The sequence below is a fragment of the Lepisma saccharinum genome, chromosome 20 (assembly GCF_977018435.1).
Source record: "Lepisma saccharinum chromosome 20, izLepSacc3.1, whole genome shotgun sequence".
Classification (NCBI taxonomy): Eukaryota; Metazoa; Arthropoda; class Insecta; order Zygentoma; family Lepismatidae; genus Lepisma; species Lepisma saccharinum.
The window spans coordinates 15,768,528-15,775,816 of NC_139248.1; the positions used below are offsets into that span (position 1 = coordinate 15,768,528).

At 46.9% G+C, this 7,289-nt stretch overlaps 1 pseudogene; it reads right to left on the minus strand.

Annotated features, from left to right (window-relative positions):
* Nucleotides 1-3,289: 3,289 nt before the first annotated feature.
* Nucleotides 3,290-4,074, minus strand: LOC146003534 (elongation factor 1-beta pseudogene; annotated as a pseudogene).
* Between the last annotated feature and the right edge of the window lie 3,215 nt (nucleotides 4,075-7,289).

Consider the following 7,289-nt stretch of genomic DNA (forward strand, 5'->3'; position numbering starts at 1 on the left):
AGCAAGAAGGACAGTGACAATGAGAAATGCGTTCAAGACAACACATCCCGACCTCAAACATCAAAACATGACCACCGAACACAAAATCCGAAAAGTTGAGCACGGTTGCATACCCCAGTTACACGCGAGGAATGAACGAATCATGTCATGTGGCATACGAGAGACAGGAGGAGGGAAAGAAAAACACAATATCAGATGATTGCGACAACGTGTATTTTTACACGCGACAACTGCGTAATATCCCCCCCCCCCCACACACACACAACAAACAACAAATGCTACAATATCTTACGCACAGACAGTCCGTGTCACTGTACACCAACTGAAGATGTCACTTTCACCACACAAAGGGGGTGGGGAGCAATACCAAAAGTGTTCTCACTGGTATTTGCCGAGGGCAATAATCACAGACGGTTTTCAAAATGTCTGCCGTTTACTTCTACGCAGAGATGACAGCGACGAATCAAGGATTGTCGAGTACGAGCAAACAAGCCAGGTGTATCTGCTACCGTCGCGGCGGCGACGTTGATGCGAGCAACGAGGTCCTCAGCTGATGTGACAGGTGTGTCGTATACGAGGGTTTTCATTTCTCCCCAGAAGAAAAAATCGAGAGGGTTGAGATCTGGTGACCTCGGTGGCCAAGGCACAGGCTCATCCCTACCAATGAACCTATTGCGAAACACGTCATGCAGGAAATGTCGTACATTACGATCGAAATGAGCTGGTGCACCATCGTGTTGGTACCACATTTCTTGCCGCAGTGCCAAAGGTACGGTCTCCAACAGTTCAGGCAGAACCTCACTAAGAAATGCATGATACGTGCGACCATTCAGGCGAACAGGGAGAATGTATGGTCCAATTAATTGATCATGTACTATCCCGCACCACACATTCACTGAAAACCTGTGCTGGTGATGGGCCACAAAAAGTGCATGTGGGTTGTCAAAGTCCCATACATGACTGTTTCTACTATTGAAGACATCCATCCTGGTGCAAATGGCTTCATCTGTCTACAATACTTTTGCCCCGAAGTAAGGGTTTGTGTCCAGCTGATGCAACAACCATTGGCAAAACTCCATACGAGGGCGAAAGTCACGAGGTAACAGTTCTTGTACTTTCTGCAGTTTAAAAAGGTGCATTCCTTCATCTGACAACACTCGCCAAACATTCACATGAGACGTGTTTCGTGCCCGAGCGAGCACTCGCGTACTGGTGCCAGGATGTTCTGCGACCGCTGTTAACACATCTTCTGCAAACTGATGTGTGCGTACACTTCGGGGTCTTCCAACTTCTTGTCGCGGTGGTAACACTGACCCTGTTTCACGCAGTCGACTGTCCACTACCTGAAAGAAGGTGTGAGACGGTAAACGTCTATGTGGAAAGCGTTCTCCATAAAGACGCCTTGCCTCACGGCTATTACCACGTGCCTCCCCATACATGAGATGCATGTCTGCTAGCTGCTGGGTCGTATACGCAGCCATCTGTGTAATAGGGAGCTGGAACTGCAAAGTATTGTTTTTGTTTAACACTGGCACACTGCACAAATTGGCCGTATCACCGTACGAACACCACAGACCAATTGTTGCGATACTTGACTTGCCCACTCCACCACGTCAACTTCTTTCAATGCAACATACTAGTACTCTTCAATGCGTATGACAACCTAGAGCGAACTGCTGATCATATCCCAGCACCTGCAACACGATTGGGACGACTGCCGGAGAGAACCAACCCTTCGAGCTCCTCTCGCGGGAACAGCAGTCATGAAGGTCAAACGTAGACTACGAGAGCCAGACTTGCCTGTGCAGCGCTTCCAAAACTGGTCTCTTTTACGTCACAATGATCGCGTGCGAACACTTTTGGTATTGCTCCCCACCCCCTTTGTGTGGTGAAAGTGACATCTTCAGTTGGTGTACAGTGACACGGACTGTCTGTGCGTAAGATATTGTAGCATTTGTTGTTTGTTGTGTGTGTGGGGGGGGGGGGGATATTACGTAGTTGTCGCGTGTAAAAATACACGTTGTCGCAATCATCTGATATTGTGTTTTTCTTTCCCTCCTCCTGTCTCTCGTATGCCACATGACATGATTCGTTCATTCCTCGCGTGTAACTGGGGTATGCAACCGTGCTCAACTTTTCGGATTTTGTGTTCGGTGGTCATGTTTTGATGTTTGAGGTCGGGATGTGTTGTCTTGAACGCATTTCTCATTGTCACTGTCCTTCTTGCTGCGTTACATACCTTTTCCATGCATTGTTGTTGCTGGAAATCCCCAATTCCTTTGAGGACTCCATTGCGCATGCGTGCAGTGAACTTTTCATAGTGACTTCCGGACTGAGCACATACGATTCCTTTATGATTCCCTTGGAACCGCCTCTCTATCTGTGATAGTATTCGTCCCAGTTAGGTGTGACGTTCACTTTGTCACCTTTTGCGAGGCTCCTATCTCGGAAACGAAGCCTCAGTCGTAAAAATGGAACTTAGACTTTTTGCTTGTTTTCGTGTGAGGAATCACCTCCCAAGCGTTGTAAACGACCTTTAGAAACACCCTGTATAAAGGAGTAGGGTCGACTAAACTGACACTAGCGCCACCTCCTATGTAACGACCAAAAGAGGATAACCAGGATCGCTAATAAAAAGCGCTGCTAATGGCCCAGTGCGACTAAAAAAGAAGCGCAACCGTAAAGTGCTTCGGGGCGTCTAATTGACCACAGCGCCACCGGGGAACGGACAAATGCATTTGTTCTCCTCGTCAGAGAATCAAAAAGAAATTGAGATGAGATACATTTCTGAATTCATTTGCTCACTTAATGACTTTCGTAAACGTTTCTTATGCGGCTATATTCTTAATTCTTTCAAATTACTATATACCGTATAAAGACTAAGAGCGGGGATCGTAGATAGGCTATGACAGCCTTTAGCCACTCGCTTGTTAGGCGAGAGGAACGTTGTAAAAGGAAGGGGGTAGCTCTGGAGAGCACGTCGACACTTAACTACAAGGGGACTAGCCCCGTAAGTAAGAACACACGGACATATATTTAAACACTACCTTTGACTGAACAGGCAGGGGAAGGAAAGACAAGGAATGTTCGTTACCTGGAGTTCTACGGCGATCTCTTCTCCGCTGGTCCTTGGATCGACGTGGTCCTACTCTGAAAGAAAACGGACGAGGGAGCAACTCCGGGCTCCAAACTCTGTACTTTCGCCGACCGATATTCTAACGATAACTTTAACTTCCCGATTATTCGTTTTTTTTTGTTTTTTTTTTTTTGTTTTTTTTTTTGTTTTTTTTTGTTTTTTTTTTTTACAAACGGTTTTCAGAAATTATATATTTTTATAAAATTTTATACAAGATCCAACAGCCAGAATTATATCTTATTGAATGCAGCAATATCTACTGACTGGACACAATCTTCAAAACCCTGGATATCATCTGACAGCTGATCCACGGAAACCTTCTCATCTTCTACTACACACATGATTTGTAATTTGTTGATACCATAGCCCACAGGAACTAATTTAGCTGCACCCCAAACAAGACCATCCATAGATATTGAGCGAACCTTCTGTTCCATCTCCTTCATGTTGGTTTCATCATCCCATGGTTTAACGTCAAGGACAATACTGGACTTTGCTATTATGGCTGGCTTCTTGGACTTCTTTTGGTTGTATTCATCGAGCCTTTGCTGGCGAATCCTCTCGGCTTCTGCATCCTCGTCGTCTGAACCAAACAAATCTAAATCATCGTCCTCCTTTGCTGCTTTCTTTCCAGCACTGCCGCTAGTAAACTCAGCTGGTGGCTTTCCGTTAGGGAACTTCTTACGCTCATCGCCGTACGACTTGATGTGGTTGTACCATCGTAGAGCATGAGGGGTTGCAGGAGAAGGAACACCACCCAATGATTCAAATATAGAAGTGTCGGCTTGAGTGGGTTGATACCCATCAACATAACTATGGTCTGCTAAATATTCATTGAGGGCTTTCACACCCTGTTCTGTTTTTAAATCCCCAATTGTCATCTTTCTAATTAAGTACTTCTAAGAAATATGGTAAGAAGAACAAGCCAAGGCTTCCATTCCCAAAGGTCAGCGTATCGGCGCCGCGGAAGCGTGGGAACTCCCCGTCCCGGTTACCCACACCGGGGCACCGGTCGCCCCGACCGGGGAAGGTGCGAGTGACACCGCCAGTGTATTTCCCACCCCGGCTCAAGTGAATGTCACGACAGAAACTGAAGATGCAAGTCACGCATCTCCGGTTGACAAGCAGTTCGACATTAATCCGGACCTTACGCCCGTACAACAACAACAATTGTTGCAGCTCTTGAATACCTATTCCCACGTTTTTTCTTGGTCCGAAACTGACGTGGGTCGAGCTACAAATTACGTACACCGCATTCGCCTGAAAGACGATGTTGTTTTCCGATCAAGGCCGTACCCGGTGCCCATTCATTTGAGAAAAGAAATGAATGAGCAAATCGACTCCCTGTTACGGCAAGGGGTCATCCGGGAATCTACGTCCCCTTACAACTCGCCTGTGTTTCTCGTGCGCAAAAGTAACGGGAAATACCGCATGGTGCAGGATCTTCGTGCACTGAACTCGAACACCATCTTTGATGCGATTGGTATGAACGATCTCAATGAGACTCTATATCAAATGGGCGGCAAACGTTTCTATTGTAATCTTGATTTGCACCAGTCGTATTTTCAGTTACCCCTGTCCGAAGACAGCAAGCCGTATACGGCATTCACAGTGCCAGGAAAAGGCCATTTTGAACTTAATTTTGCGGCAATGGGCGCAAGCACCAGTCCTGCTGGATTAACCCGATCGATTCACTTGGCTTGTGCACAAATGGATCCTTCCACGTTCGCCTCCTACATGGATGATCTGTACTGTTTTGCCGACGAGTTCTCGGTCTTATTGACCACCCTCGAACAACTGTTCAAGTGTTTAGAGGCGGCCGGTTTGAAACTTACCCCTTCTAAATGTTCCTTCGGTTATAGCCAGATCATCGCCCTCGGGAACCGAGTTGGCCGTTTCGGTTACTCTATCTCGGATAAGATTATCGACTCTATTACGCACTACATACAGCCCAAAACCGTGCGTCAGGTGCGCCGCTTTTTGGGTCTTACTTCCTACGTCCGGCGGTATATTAAAAACTACTCGGACATTGCCGCACCGCTTCAAGCTTTGGTAGGAAAGAATAAGCGTTTTCAATGGGAAAAGGAACAACAAGACGCCTTTGAAGCATTAAAAAAGGCTCTTATTACGGCCCCCGTTCTCTTGCCGTATAAGCCTGACAAAGAAGTTCGGGTTTATACTGATGCATCGACTACCGCGATTTCCGGGATATTGATGCAACAAAACTCTGAAGGGGCGTGGCTCCCTTGTGCGTACTGCTCACGAAAATTGAAAGATCACGAGACTAGGCTCGGGATCATTGAACTTGAACTGTTGGCCATTCTTTATACGTTAAAGAGCTTCAGGTTCTATCTTTTAGGACGCCACTTCTTTTTGTTCACCGATAACAAAAGTATAACGTATCTGCGCACCGCTAAATCTCTCTCCCCTAAACTCTTACGTTGGTCATTATCGATAGATGAATATTTTTTTACGGTTTCCCATTGCCGCGGTACTCAAAATCCGGCGGACCCCTTGTCTCGGGATACTGGTATAGAACCGACCGACGACGCGCCAGAACTAGAAGAGACCAAGGTTTTATTCATGCAGGATAAAACCATTGATATTGCCTCTCATCAGCGCGCGGATGAAACCCTCGGCAGTATCATTCGCATTTTGGAGGATCCACAGGGGGAGGGCAGCCGAGCCCCCGCCCCCCTCCAACGGCAGGCGTGTTACCATTCCATCGAAAATGGGTTGCTCTATCGGCTCCATCGAATGGCCTCGGGTGCATAGAAGCTTCTGTGCATACCGACCGCCCTCCGTGACACGGTGATTGAATCTCTCCATTCATTGCCGACAGGAGGCGGCCACATGGGTTTTTCCAAAACTTACAATCGAGCCCTCAAAGAAATTTATTTTCCCTTTATGAAGAACTTCATACAGCGGAAAATCAGGGAATGCGCAGTGTGCCAAGCGAATAAGAAGCCGCCCGGTTATCCGGCCGGCGAGTTATTAACTTATCCGCCGCAGAAACCATTCCAATCCATCGCGATTGACTTCAGTGGCCCTTATCCCGCTTCAGGACCGCTCAGACATAAATATATACTCGCGGCGACTGACTTTTCAACCCGGTATATGGTCGCACGTTCGACTCCCGACGTGTCGGCTCAAACGGCGGCCGACTTTCTGTATGAAGAGATTATACTCCGGTTTGGGATTCCAGAGACCATCCATACCGATAAAGGAAGCGCATTCACCTCTAAGCTTTTTCAGGAGTTGAATGAAAAGCTCGGAGTGAACCTCAAGTTCGCACCCACGGCGTGCCATAATCCGCTGGGCCTCCAGGAAAAAGGACATTTTTCCTTGCAGCAGATTCTTAAAAACTTTGTAAATAATGCTCACACGAATTGGGATATGTATCTTGGCCCCGCCCTATTTTCATATAACACGGCCCGCCAGCAGAACTTGCGTTTTTCTGCATTTTATCTATTGCATGGTTTCGAACCTCGCACTCCTTGGTCTGCAATGTTACACAGGAGCGTCTGTGCAAGCGTGGAGAATGAAACGAGACTTAAAATCCTAGACAAAGCGCGTGCCGCGGCCGTGGAACACCTTCAAGCGCGCTATCAAGCCGTTAAGCCAGCTTATGACCGACGACATTCTCAAATCTCGTTTAATAAGGGCGATGAAGTCCTTATTTTTGATGCCACTCAGCGCATCGGAACGTCTAGAAAATTTTCTGGACGTTTCACTGGGCCTGGTACTGTAATAGAACGCGTTAACCCCAATTCGTACCGTGTCCAATATCCAAATAAGCGGGGCGTTATTGTCATAGAGGAGATTGGCGTACAGCGTCTGAAACTGTATCATTCCCCCACGCCTGAGTCCGAAATTCAGGATTAGAAACCACCAGGACGAAAACAACGTTGTTCCTCCCCCCCCCCCTTGCCTACGTAGCTTACGAACCGGTCATCTCTTTTTTTTTGTTACAATCAGCGGTCAATGAGCAGCGCCGTCCAGACAGGCAAATTTTTTTGGGGTTCATTTTAACTTAAAATATATATGGCTAATCAATAACTATTTACCTATTTACCTATTATGCGAAAATGTTGTGAAAAGTATTAGTTAGAGCCAACCACCACAGTGGCGCTTAGCGACACTGTGAGTCACC